Here is a 14482-nt window from a genome sequence, read left to right on the forward strand (position 1 = left end):
CTGATCTTCAAAAAAATGTTATATGCATTTGAAAGAGAGGAGAAAGTGCTTATAATTACAAGTTTTCTAAGGTAAATTCTCTGAGAATAAGGAAGGGAGGGAAATCTCTTCCCCGATTTTCAACCGGGAGAATTAAGCCTCTTGTTTTTAAGCTGCATTTGTCCTTACAGTGGCTACCAGGTGTTGGGAACACTGCCCGGGAGCTAGGAAGAGCAATTAGGGCTGGAGGCCGTTTGGCGCCAACAGGCTGTTGCTGAGGGCGCATGAAAGTCCAGAGAGAGAGTGGAAGGTGGGGATCAAAGGGCATGGTGGTGCCCTGCATGGAAGATGGTGGAGAAACTGCAGCAGGCAGGTGCCTCAGGCTTTCTGGGTCAGGGGAGAGGGTCAGGTGGCCTTTGAAGATCTGTTTGCTGTTAGCCTGACTGAGTTAACTGCATGGGTACCTGACTCTCTTTGCTCAGTCTACTAGTGGACAACCACATTTCCAGAAGGCTTTTCACGAGTGATATAGCAACGAATGCTCTCCCAGGGCTCACTGACTGGCAGGCTCTGCTCCAGATGCTTTCATATGTTAACTAATTCAATCCTCACTATAAAGATTGTCTCCTCCCATGAGACAGGGATTGCAGGGAGTATAAAATTGTGTCAGATGTGTTTCCTGGCATTAGTAAAAGAGGATGTGAGGCAAGAGCAAAACTAATGCGTGTGCTGAAAGAGCTATGGTGCAAAGAGTACACACAAACCTTTTCTCCTCTTCTCTGTACGCTGCTGTGGACACCGTTACAAAGCATGAAAATGAGGCCGTAGATGCAAAATGCTTAAAAGGGTGACCCATACCTCAAAAGTTCTCAGTAAGTGGCAGCATTTTATTATTGTGGCTATCATTTTGCCAGTTATATCTTAAAGGGTATAAATATCGAAACCTCCTTAGCGAAAATTATAACAGTGAGCAAATTATGACAGTGGAAGACATCTGACCTAACCATCTCCTTCTTGCCTTTTAACCTCTAAACCGTCCTTCGTCATTTTGGGGCATGGGTCAAGCTAACTTTAGGAGAAATTTAGTTTATAGTTTAAATGATGATAGACCTTCCCAAAACTAAGTCATCTTTGTAAAACTAATGAAAGACCACCAGGTCAAAAGGATGAGAGGGGCCTGAATTCTGCTAAGATGTAGACACAGTTAAACAATCACCAGCCGTTATTCTGGAGGTCATGAAATTTGCAACTTTCTCAGTTACTCCTATAATTAACATCACTACTGTAGACCCTAAAATTGGCCTTTTCAGATTCCTTTTCAGACTTTTGTATTTCTGAAACCAGGGGACTTTACCTGGACCCATGACCCCTACCTGTGGTCCCTGACCTAGAAGCAGGCTCAGCATATGAGGACCATTTTTTCCACACCCCTATGATTGCATCTCCAACCAATCAGCAGCATCTGTTCTCTAGCCACCCGCCTACCAAACTATCTTTTAAAAACCCCTGCCTTCATATTTTTGAGGAGGCTGATCTGAGTAATAATAAAACTCTGGTGTCCTGCTCAGCTGGCTCTATGTGTATAAAACTCTTTCTCTATTGCAACTCCCCTGTCTTGATAAATCAGCTCTATCTGGGCAGTGGGGATGATGAGCTAATTGGGTGGTTACAATATTACCTCTTCAATGTGACTGAGGTTCTTGAAGGCAGGAAATTGTCATATAATTTATGTCTCCCATGTCAGTACCTTATATAGATTAGGTATCAATAATTACTCATAAAAGATGAGGATTATTGGTTCCCTAGAAGTCATTTTCCCATTCCAGGCATGGTGCCTTTTAGGGGACAGAGCTCTGACTGAACTTTATATGTCCTCCTTAGTTAGTTACTTAGGGTCTTGATTTCTTCTGGAGGCTGTATTTGTCATTTAAATTTTGCTAGATATTATGCATATTATTTAGGTTTTCACACTTAATGGCATAAATCTGTACCTAGTATTCCCTCTCAATTTTCTAATCTCCTCTGTAACTGCAGTCTATTTATATGTGCTCAGTAAATATTTGTTGAGTCTGAGTGATAGTTTTTGGTTACGGTCATGGACTAGTGCAGTGAGGGCAGTTGGATATTTGTCCCCTGGGAGGACATCTGGGATTCACAATCTGGATGTTTGGTATCATGAGACAATCTCTCTGCCCTGGCTTGGGGGGCCACCCATGGGTTAAGGCATAAGTAACAATTCCTGACAAGAGTGGAGTCATTAATGTCTGGAGCAGGAAGCTGAGGGCAGTTGTGTTTTTCACTTGCCTCAACATTTTAGGAGGAGAGAGAATCCTTTCTAGGCATTAGGGTCATCCCTGAGCACTCCTGGTGTGATTTTAGGGTTCTCCAAGTTCTCTCACTGTGGTTCTAATTTCCTGCCACCATCCCTGAACGTCCCACCATTCATATCCTCGGTGTAGAAAATAGAGATGGTAACTTTGACTCCAGAAAGTCACCATTCACATGACCACTTAGGAGAAAAGGAGAAGGGAGAACTTTCAGTATTTTATCCAAATTCTTTATTCATCACTCAGCCAGCCCAGACGTCTTCTTAGGAAGTACTGGGGGAATCCGAGAGAGTGGTGTGGGGTGGGAAGCATCTGCAGACAGGAGAAAGAATGAGATGAATGGCACTCGAGTGTTATTCCTCTCCACATCAGGATTCTCCCAGTTTGAATAAGACTCTGAGTTTTGGAGGAGAGATGCTTGGAAAGGATGATTGAAGAGATTCATTCACCCATTAGACTCCCTACTATTGATTAAGGATGTAATGAAATGATATAAGTCATTCATCAAGCTACTTTTTTTTAAACATAGTAAATGCAAATCAAATAGAGCCCTCTCCCACCTTAGCCAGCAGAGTGACATCTTAGTTCAAGTCTTTTTGTTGTTGTTGTTGTTCTTTTAGTTTTTAAATTTGGAGGATTAGGATGACAAAAATGACACCTATGGGTGAAGGGGTATGGAAGGACTGGAATGACATTCAGACTTTTTTTTTCAGTAGGTTTGCTGGTTTAAAAACTGTATCAGAAGACAAAATGCTTGGATTCAAATCTTGGCTCCCTAAATAACTGAGATCTGTCTTCTCTGTTCTTTGTCATCTTCATCAGTAAAATGGGGGAGAATAACACTGTCTGTGTCTTAGGGAGAATAAGATGGAGCATTGCATATAAAGTGTCTAACACAACTCCTGGCACATAGTCATCAATAACTTGTTTATTATTGTGCTTGTTAAATTCCATTCACCTGGAAGATCCAGGGATCCATTCAAAGTTGGCTCTGGCTGCCATAATGCCAAGTGAAGTCATTCCAATTTTGCAGTCTAAATAGTACACACTGCCTTGTCCCTAAGAGAAATTCCAGCCCCAGACATCGTGAATTGATCATTTCCACTGAACCACTTATAAGGCAGTTGATCCTTCTTATCATTAAGGTGAGCAAAGCAGTTGTTGTGGGCACTTCTCTTCACGATGATGTTCAGTCTTTTAGGTCTCTGTGGAATGGCTGGCAGGAGGCCCTAATGGTGACAGAAATCTCAGTGACTACTGTCCTACTGGCTCTCTAGTTGGGAGCCTTTCCTAGCAGTCCTACCATAACTGGCCTCTTGGATCCACTCTGAATTCTCTACTTCTCTTTGCAGTAGAAAGGCATTAACTGATATTTCTCTTTCCAAATTTCTTTGCAATGTTTTCTGTAGAAAAACTGGACATTAAATAAATATTATTTCTAGAACTCAGTTTTCGCAAGAGATAGCATTTCAGTCCCACAAGGGCGATATTTATATCATTGCAACTATGGGGCTTTGGTGGGAAAAGGATGACAACATTTTTCCATTTGGATAGCTGTTTCTTATCTAAACTTATTAAATGGTGAGCAGAACTCTTCATTGTAGACTTTTCCCAACCCTGAGTGCCAAAGCAAACACACAGAGTTCGGACCACTGACATGTTGCTGCAGTAGTATAATGGCAAATAAGTCTGAATAGAGATAACGGACTTGGAAACAGTACTTTCTGTCTCTACTTTCATGGTCCTTCCCTCTACTGACATGGAGCTAGCACCCTAGGCCTGCCCAGGGCCATCCCTGAACTAGGGATGCATCCCCCGTCAAAACAAACTGAGGACACTGGAGAATTTGCATTTTACATAACAGTATTTTACTCAGATTTATGTGGCTGCTGATGAATTTTCATCAAAAAAGTATTTTCTGGAATAAAATCCATTAAACCAATTTAATCCCTTAATCAATTTTTACGTAGTGTAGTTAAATCATTTTTATTTTTCTAAAAGTTAATTAATGAAACATTTTCTATTTTTATTTCTGAAAAGTAATTTTCATCAGGATAGATTCTTTTCCATTTAAAGCTTATAATAAAGAGCTGATTAATCAATTGATTTTTGTCCTCATCAGGTTTTCCTGAGTATAGCTTCTGCCACTGTGAGTTTTCTTTTATGGCCAGATCCAAAGTTTCCTTTTGTTTTATTTTTCCCTTGCCATAGTCAAGTCCAATGTCTCAGGCTCAAATTTTGCATATCTAAATTTTGCCAGCAATATTCTCTTTGTCTGTTTGTTTGTTTGTTTGTGACAATGTCTTACTCTGTTACCCAGACTGGAGTATAGTGGCATGATCATGGCTCACTGCAGCTTTGACCTCCTGGGCTCAGGTGATCTTCCTACCCCAGCCTCTTGGGGAAGCTGGGACCACAGGCATGTGCCACCAAACCTAGATAATTATTTGTATTTTTTGTACAGATGGGGTTTTGCCATGTTGCCCAAGCTGGTCTCAAACTTCTGGGCTCAAGTGTTTCACCCACCTCAGCCTCCCAAAGTGCTGGAATTACAGGTGTGAGCCACTGTGCCCAGCCAGCAATATTCTTTTTAATCAATTTTTGATTGGTGACAAAGTGACTATTTCTACCTATAATATTCATTATGGATTGGATAAAACATATTGTCTAATTATTTTGGTGTCATTATATTCAGAATTCCCAGTATAGTCATCCCTTCATATAGGAATTGAATAATAAAATTATACATCAAATAAGTGTTGTAAATACAGTAGGTGTTTATAAAGCTAAGTTTTAAATGAAAGGACAATATATAAGTCTAGAGCTAACTCCTCTGTCATGCACAATCTGAGTTAACAGAATAGAGTAGGGGTTAGCAAGCTTTTTCTATAAAGGGCCATGTAATAAATATTTCAGGCTTTGCAGTTCATATGTTCTCTGTTGCAACAACTCAACTGTGCTGTTGTAGCACAAAAGCATCCTGGACTATTCACAAACTAATGAGCATGGCCGTGTTGCAATAAAACTTATTTACACAAACAGATGGTGGTCCAGCCCAGATTTGGCCCATGGGCTGTAGTTTGCCAATCCTTGGAACAGATAAATGTTCATGCTATTATTTGTTTAGTTAGAGTATTCTTTAGTTGCCAGGCTGACCATGAACTACCATAAATAGAGAGCTCCTGGAATGTACATTGGAAAAGTTTTTCTTTTTGCCCAGTTTTTCAGGATCACAGCTGTTATACAAAGCTCTGTGTACCAACAATGTATATATCACCAGGCTTATATACAATTTTCTTAGAGGAGCTCAATACCCTGTGGACTTAAATTAAGACCATAAAACCTCTTGAGAATGGACAAAGAGATGATAACTGTTTTTTCTTATCTTACTAAAAATAGAAGCAGAAAAATCACCCGGGCTCACATCACAGGACTAATTATAGATGGAGCATATTAGATGATAAAATAAAAACTAACAGGAAAGCAAAGCATGACACTAGCTTTGGTATTCAGTCATGGCTTAGAGTTACTAGTCTCACCTGGGTATAGCAGACAAGCTTTGGCCTTAGGAAAATATTATACTCTACACTTTGATGACTCCCCTAAAAACAAAACAACTAAAACAATTGTAAAAGGCAAAGCCTATTACAAAGAGGGAGCCAAAATTCAACAAGAAATATACTGTGCTTAATAGAATTGAGTTCTTGAATAATGCTCTTCTGGCCTCCAAGTGAGAATAAAGGTTGTGCTATTTAAGAATGTTTTCAGCTGCACATAACTGCCTGTATTAGTCCATTTTCACTCTGCTCTAAAGAAATACCTGAGACTTGGTAATTTATAAGGGAAAGAGGTTTAATTGACTCACAGTTCTGCATGGCTGGGGAGGCCTCAGGAAACTTACAATCATGGTGGAAGGGGAAGGAGACACCTTCTTTGCAAGGCTGGAGAAGAGAGAAAAGCGTGTGTGAAGGAGGAACTGTCAAGCACTTATAAAACCATCAGATCTCATGCAAACTCACTCTCATGAGAACAGCATAGGTGAAATCGTCCCCATGATCCAGTCACCTCCCTCTCTTGACACATGGGGATTACAGGTGCCTCCCTTGACATGTGGGGATTACAATTCGAGATGAGATTTGGGTGGGGACACAGAGCTAAACCATATCATTCTCCACCGGCCCTTCCCAAATCTCATGCCTTTTCAGATTTCAAAACCAATCATGCCTTCCTAACAGTCCCCCAAAGGCTTAATTCATTCCAGCATTAACCCAAAAGTCCAAGTCCAAAGTCTCACCTGAGACAAGGCAAGCCCCTTCTGCCTAGGAGCCTGTAAAATCAAAAGCGAGTTAGTTACCTCCAAGATACAGTGGGGGTACAGGCATTTGGATAAATTGGCCAAAACAAAGGGGCTACAGGCCCCATGCAAGTCCAAAATTCAGTGGAGCAGTCATTCAATCTTAAAGCTCCAAAATGATTGCCTTTGACTCCATATCTCACATCCAGGTCACACAGATGCAAGCAATGAGGTCCCATGGCCGTGGGCAGCTCCACCCCTGTGGTTTTGCAGGGCACAGCCCCCTTCCTGGCTGCTTTCACGGGCTAGCATTGAGTGTCTGTGGCTTTTCCAGGTGCATGGTGCAAGCTGTTGGTGGATCTACCATTCTGGGGTCTGGAGGATGGTGGCTATCTTCTCACAGCTCCACTAGGCAGTGCCCCAGTGGCAACTCTGTGTGAGGGCTGCAACCCCACATTTCCCTTCCACATTGCCCTAGCAGAAGTTCTTCATGGGATCTCCACCCCTGCAGTAGACTTCTGCCTGGACATCCAGGCATTTCCATACATACTCTGAAATCTAGGTTCCCAAACCTCAATTCTTGTCTTCTGTGCACCCACAGGCCCAACACCACATGGAAGCTGCCAAGGCTTGGGGCTTGCACCCTCTGAAGCAATGGCCTGAGCTGTATCTTGGCCCCTTTTAGCCATGGCTGAAGCTGGAGGGGTTGGAATGTAGGACACCACGTCCAGAGACTGCACACAGCAGAGGGGCCCTGGTCCTGCCCACAAAACCATTTTTCCCTCTTAGGCCTCCAGGCCTGTGATGGGAGGGACTGTGGTGAAGGTCTCTGACATGCCCTGGAGCCATTTTCCCCATTGTCTTGTTGATTAACATTTGGCTCCTCATTACTTATGCAAATTTGTGCAGCTGGCTTGAATTTCTCCCAAGAAAATGGTTCTTTATTTTCTACCCCATCATCAGGATGTAAATATTCAAAACTTTTATGCTCTGCTTCCTTTTTAAACATAAGTTCCTATTTCAGATCATCTCTCTCAAGTTCAAGGTTCCCCAGATCCTAAAGGCAGGGGTAAAATGCTACCAGTCTCTTTGCGAAAGCATAGCAAGAGTGACATTTGCTCCAGTTCCCAATAAGTTCCTTATTTCCATCTGAGACCACTTCAGACTGAACTTCATTGTCAACATCTCTATCAACATTTTGGTCAAAATCATTCAACAAGTCTCTAGGAAGTTCCAAACTTTCCCACATCCTCCTGTCTTCTGAGCCCTCCAAACTGTTCCAACCTCTGCCTGCTATCCAGTTCAAAAGTTGGTTCCACATTTTTTGATATCTTTACAGCAGTGTCCCACTCTCTGTGGTACTAATTTACTTGCCTAAAAATGCTGCAAATAGTACTCACACAATAGTGCAGAGATAGGCAATCATTTGTACTAGTTTAAATAACTCTAAATGCCAAGCAAAAACCCAGATGTTTTCTATCATTCTTTGCTTGCTGGCTTTTGGTCCTTACACTTACTGCCTCATGGTTGCAAAATGGCTGTTTTGTCTCCAGACATTACATCAACATTTGAAGGAGGAAGAAGGGTTAGTGTCTGAGCCACTGACTCTGCTGATAAAAGGACAGAGAAAGCTCTCCTAAAAGCCCTCAACAGATTTCTGTTTGTCTCATTGGTCAGAACTATCTTAACTTGACCACTAATGGTTACAGAAGAGAGCAGTGATGCAGAATTTTTCTTGGTCCCTTTGCCAGTCAGGGACCTCTGGCTGGTGATGCTGGAGGCCTTGCTTGGGGCACACTACCTGTCACTAGAGGTGCCTCACCCAATCAGCCCCCCTGGGCCAGGTCTGGCTTGTACACCAGTTCCTGAGTTTTTGTCCCATGCCCAAAATGAATGAGGCTGTGCTGAACTCTGAAGGGTGAGGGTGATGGAGAATTTTTTTGACCAATAAAATAGCTTTCAGTGGGGAGGGGATGCAGGGGTGGTCTCCCTACCAGAAGGTGGGAAAGTCCCCCATGTGGCTGGGTCTGGGGCTTTTTATGGACTCAGAATGGGAAGTACGTGTTGATTGGTTTATGAGTATGCAAAAAAGGTTAAAGCAAAGACTCTACTCAAAGGTGGGCATGACAGTGTAGAAAATCAGTTAGGAAAGGACAGGTATATGTAAAATAGGTGAAGGGTGGGGATCAATCAGAGGAAAGCACACAAAATAGGAAGACAAGTTCTCAATCCGGTCCAAGGATTTAACTTGTAGCTTGGCTTTCAGGCTTTAAACTCTCTTCAGCTTGGAGGGGGGGTTTCACCGGCGACCCGCCCCATCTGCCTAGGCATTTGGTTGCCTCCTCCTGCTCTTAGTAGGAAAGTGAGCATTTCATTTTCTCAATTTCTCTGTGGATGTGGACAAAGGAGAAAGGGCTAGGGAATAGGGGGGTGTAGTCAGCCTCCAACAGGTTATTACCACTGAAATTGTGCCCTAAAGAATTAAAGAAGTCAGTAACTAACAGAAATTCTTGAGTTTGCAAGGTAAGAAACAACTTGCTCAAATGCTGAAACTCCCTCTGCTTGTGAGATAAAACTAGCAGAAATCAGTTGGAACCACCATGGCCAACTGGAGTTTGCACACAGTGAGCTTGCTGAAGTCACGCCCTGAATTTCTACCACGTGCTTCATATTAACCCCCTGAAATTTTCTCATGGGACCCCTGAGGCAGCATGAAGAGATAACTGTGCAAACCTGAGGACTTTCTAGGCCTCCCCTTTCCTTTCACTAATCACCTACAACCCCAATATCCACCCCCTAAACCTTTTCTAATAAAATTATGCCCTGCCTTAAAGCCATCTCAGGGAGACAGGTTTGAGCTTGACCCCTGTTGCAATAGAAAGCTTTTCTTTTGTCAAAAACCCAGAATCATAGCATTGGCTTCTACTGCATCAGGCAGTAATCACTTTTTGCTTGATAACACCACTTTTCATAAGTACCTGAAACTGGATTCACCAATTATGTCAGCTAATGTTGACATTGATAGAGGCAAACGACTCATTTCTTATTTATAAATCTGCAACTGTTGACAAGAAAAGCCACTGGCTTGGTTATAACTTTTGAAATGTGCTGGAATCAGCCAGGCATGGTGGCTCATGCCTGTAATTCCAGCACTTTGGGAGGCCGAGGCAGGCGGATCACGAGGTCAAGAGATCGAGACCACCCTGGCTAACACGGTGAAACCCCGTCTCTACTAAAAATACAAAAAATTAGCTGGGCATGGTGGCAGGCGCCTGTAGTCCCAGCTCCTAGGGAGGCTGAGACAGGAGAACGGTGTGAACCCGGGAGGTGGAGCTTGCAGTGAGCCGAGATGGCGCCACTGCACTCCAGCCTGGGCAACAGAGCGAGACTCCATCTCAAAAAACATAATAATAATAATAATAAATAAAAAGAAATGTGCTGCAATCACAAAATTTCCCAGAACTTTATCTTATATGACTGTTTTCCCCCAGCTCATGGACAGTTATGTCTGAATCAACAGCAGTCCACAGGGCACTGCCTGAGGTATCAGGTGATGTCTAAAAGGATTCAATAGGAGGAGCAGGCATCTGGGAATACACCCAAGGAAATAAAGTCAACACCTAGTAACAACATCTGCACTCCCAAGTTCAATGCAGCATTATTCACAATAGCCAGGATATGGAAACGACTTCTGTCTGTCAACAGATGAATAGATAAAGATTTGGCATACTGTATATACACAATGGGATGCTATTCAGCCTTCAAAAAAGCATAAAGACCAGGCATGGTGGCTCATGTCTTAATCCCAGCACTCTGGGAGGCTGAGGTGGGCAGATCACTTGAGCTCGGGAGTTTGAGACCAGCCTGGGCACCGAGGTGAAACCCTGTCTCTACAGAAAGTACAAAAAAGTTAGCCAGGTGTCATGGCATGCATCTGTAGTCCCAACTACCAGGGAGGCTGAGGTGGGTGGATCACTTAAGCCAGGGAGGTCAAGGCTGCAGTGAGCCATGATTGTGCCACTGCACTCCAGCCTCGGTGACAAAGTGAGACCCTGACCCTGTTTCACAAAAAAAAAAAAAAAAAAAAAAAAAAGCGGTGTGGAACTGTGCTGCTTGCTCAATGTGGATGACTCTGGAAGACATTATGCTAAATGAAACAAGCCAGATACAGAAAGGAAAATACTGCATGATCTCAATTATATGTGGAATCTTTTTTTTTTTAAGTGAATATACAGAGATAGAGAATACAACAGTGGTTACTAGGAGTTGAGGAGGAGAGCAGGGAGGAGATGCAGGTCAAATGATACAAAGCAGCAGATATGTGCGATGAACAAGTCTAGAGCTGCAGTGTACAACATGACGACTATACTTAAAAACGTCACATTGCACTTGGGATTTTTGCTAAAAGAGTAGACTTTACGTGTCCTTGCCACCTAAATGAGTAACTATGTGAGATGTGGATATGTTAATTTTCTTGACTACCATAATCATTTTACTATCTTCAGGTCAAAATATCATGCTGTACAACTTATATAAATACAATAAAAATTATTATTAAAAAAGAAAGAACAGGCGGAGAATGGTGGCTTATGCCTGTAATCCCAACACTTTGGGAAGTTGAGGTAGGAGGATCACTTGAGACCAGTAGTTCAAGATCAGCCTGGGCAACATAGCAAGACCCTATCTCTACAAAAAATAAAAATAAAAAAATTAGCCAGATATGGTAGCATGCACCTGTAGTCCTAGTTACTCTGGAGACCGAGGCGGGAGGATTCTTTGAGACATGATCTTGCCACTGCACTCCAGTTTGGAGGACAGAGCAAGACCCCAACTCTAAAACAACACACAAAAATACAGCCATTTCTCCTGGGTGAAATGGAGGAGCTCGGACTATTTTGTTTTGTCAGGAATCTAAAGCCCATGTGAGCCAACTTAAGAAAATTCTGTTTGTATTTGAGTGTTCTTTATTAGAAAGAAATGGACTTTTCCCTAATGAGCCCATTTTACAATTGAGAGCTCCAAATGCCCAGTTCCAGCCCCCATGATACAGATGGGCAGCAATGAGGACCAGAAATGCTGGGAAGTGTCCTTGTCCTGCAAGGAAAACTTGGAAATTCAAGGATCCATCATGGGATGCAGGACAGTAGGCTCCACCCCTCTCCCTGCTTTCCAGTAAATTATGTTCAGGGCTCACATGCCTCTCCCAAGGCATGATGTGGGGTTGCAGTTCTGATTCCAGCAGAGACAAGGCTCCTGTGAAACAATTAGTTTTGGCTCAGAGGCAAAAAATGGAAACCCCATTCCTGTATTTACCCTTCATTCTTTCCTTACCTCATACAGCTGGTTCCAGGTTTGATTGCATCATATACATAAATCAATAATCTCCTGCTTTCCTGGTTTGGTTTAGTTTTGCTGGAGAGAGGATTTTATGTGTTTGTCCCATGACTAGCTGGGTGGTCAGGAGATTGGAAAGTAGGAGTTCTAGTTTAGAGCAAGTCTCATCTCAGAAACCAGAGAGTAGAACTGATCCCAAACATCATCATCCCAATAGCACCTGCCTGACTGAAAATCATGCTCTGCTGACTCCATATGTGGCTGGTTTCCCGGATCCGATTCTGACTGATGGTATATTAGTCTGTTCTCATGCTGCTAATAAAGACATACTAGAGACTGGGTAATTTATAAAGAAAAAGAGGTTTAATGGACTTATGTGTTCCACATGGCTGGGGAGGCCTCACAATCATGGTGGAAGGTGAAGGAGGAGCAAAAGCACATCTTACATGGTGGCTGGCAAAAGACAGAAAGCATGTTCAGGGGAACTCCCCTTTATAAAACCATCAGATCTCATGAGACTTAATGCACTATCACAAGAACAGCACCGGAAAGACCCATCCTCATGATTCAATTACCTCCCACTGGGTCCCTCCCATGACACATGGGAATCATGGGAGCTACAATTCGAGATTTGGGTGGGGACACAGCCAAACCATATCAGATGGCTTATTTGGTTTCTATGTAGAACCTCTGCTTTTCATTCAACAGTCTTCATTTAGCCACAGATAAGCTCTGTCCTAACTTCCACTGATGGAATGAACACGTAAGAAACAGAAGGTGCCTACTGGGAAGAAAACTGGCCTGAATCTGAGCTGGGTCAAATGTCTGTGGTCAGTTTGAATGGCTGCTCCTTATGGGAATAATTTACGTTCTCAATAAAATTCTCTAGCAATTTTCTGATTGATTGTAAGGAGCTTTAAAGCCTTACATAGAAGATCCCCCAGCTGATAGTCAGCCTTGGGCATGGATTAAGGGCTTTTAACCAATCTTGCAACAAGTTTAAGCAGATATTCTTTATTGGGTCCAATCTAACCAAAATTATTTTCTTATGTTCTCCCCAGTAACGTGTCATTATTAAGAGAAGTTTGGCTTGCTTAGAGGCCAAATTTAGAGGGTCCTGAAATTTTATTTTCTTTTATACCGCTTTCCAGCGTGTTACCTGATCAGTTGTTTATTATCTTTGCTGTTGAATGGAGTGATCATTCCAGGGGCCAGAGGCAGGAGGCCCAGGCACAGTGGAAACTCTCCCAAAGACCAGGAGCTTTGTTTTGTTCCCTGACATACGCTGAGCACCAGGAATAGTGAATGAATGAAACAAATTGTGAGGCTTTAAAGAACTGAAATATTTAAACACTGGGCACAAGGTTGGTGCTTAATCAGTGCTAGATCCTTACCTCCCCCTTGTGTCCAGGTCTACTTGTTACTGCAGTTAAACCACTTGCTGATCCTCAAACAACTAGTTAGTGGCACAGCCAGGCCTAGGACCCCAGTCTCTACTGTTCCGACTAACCCATTCACAGGCAGGAGCACTTTGAATGGTCTCTTATTTTAAAAAAATTAAATTAAAATTGTCTATTTATTTAGAGACAGAGTCTTACTCTGTAGCCCAGGCTCGAGTGCAGTGGTGCAATCATAGCTCACTGTAACCTCCACCTCCTGGCCTCAAAAAGCATTTTGAATTACAGGTGCGAGGCACTGTACCTGGCCTGAATGTTTTCTTCAGACAAAGCCACCTCTAAGTCACTGTGGGGCCCCAGACAAGTAATTTTTGAGGAGTCCCTATCTATAGGAACAAAGTAATTTTAAAAATGTATTTCAGAATTTACAGGCCCATGGGAGATACGAATTTTTTTAATGAAGATTTAGAGTAATGGGTAAAAAAGAGGTACTTGTGTATTTGTTTATTGTTCAGTCAGTGAATGTACAGCTTCTGCCTCATATCCAGGCACCATCTCTTCCTGCTCTTTGTTGTTAAATGATCCATTCCTGGGTAATTTCATGTCTGCCACCATGGATATGCCGTGGCTCCTCCTTGTGTTGAAGCAGGATCTTCCTTCCTGTCCCTTCAGTGCCCTAATATTGTGTATTTAAGGCTGACCACATCACCACTCCCAACCTGCCTCACCCACTGCGTCACTTGTGATCACTGGCTTCTGGCGACTCTGACCAAGGTCTCTATCATGCCCCGTTATAATGACTACAAAAGCAAGTCTTACCTATAGGAAAATAAGAATTATAACCCTTTTACTGGTCATGTGAAACTTACCACTTGCAATTTGTACAGCATAAACATAGAACAGCATATCTTTCAATGCCTGCATCCTGAAGGCATTTTGTTTGTGTCTTTTAATCTGGCTGCGCTATTGTTGGTGTTTAGCAGTCTCCCCAGCTACACTGGAAGCTTCCAGAAGGCACTTTTCACTTGCTTGTGTGTTTTTCCCAGCGTGTATTAGAGGCCTTTGCACAGGGTAGGCTCTTTGGAGCAGCTGAAGGTCACACATCCCATGAGGGGGCAGCAGGGTCAGAAGTGGCCCCCGTGTTGCCTAAG

This window comes from Nomascus leucogenys, chromosome 5 (assembly GCF_006542625.1).
Source record: "Nomascus leucogenys isolate Asia chromosome 5, Asia_NLE_v1, whole genome shotgun sequence".
NCBI classification, from domain to species: domain Eukaryota; kingdom Metazoa; phylum Chordata; class Mammalia; order Primates; family Hylobatidae; genus Nomascus; species Nomascus leucogenys.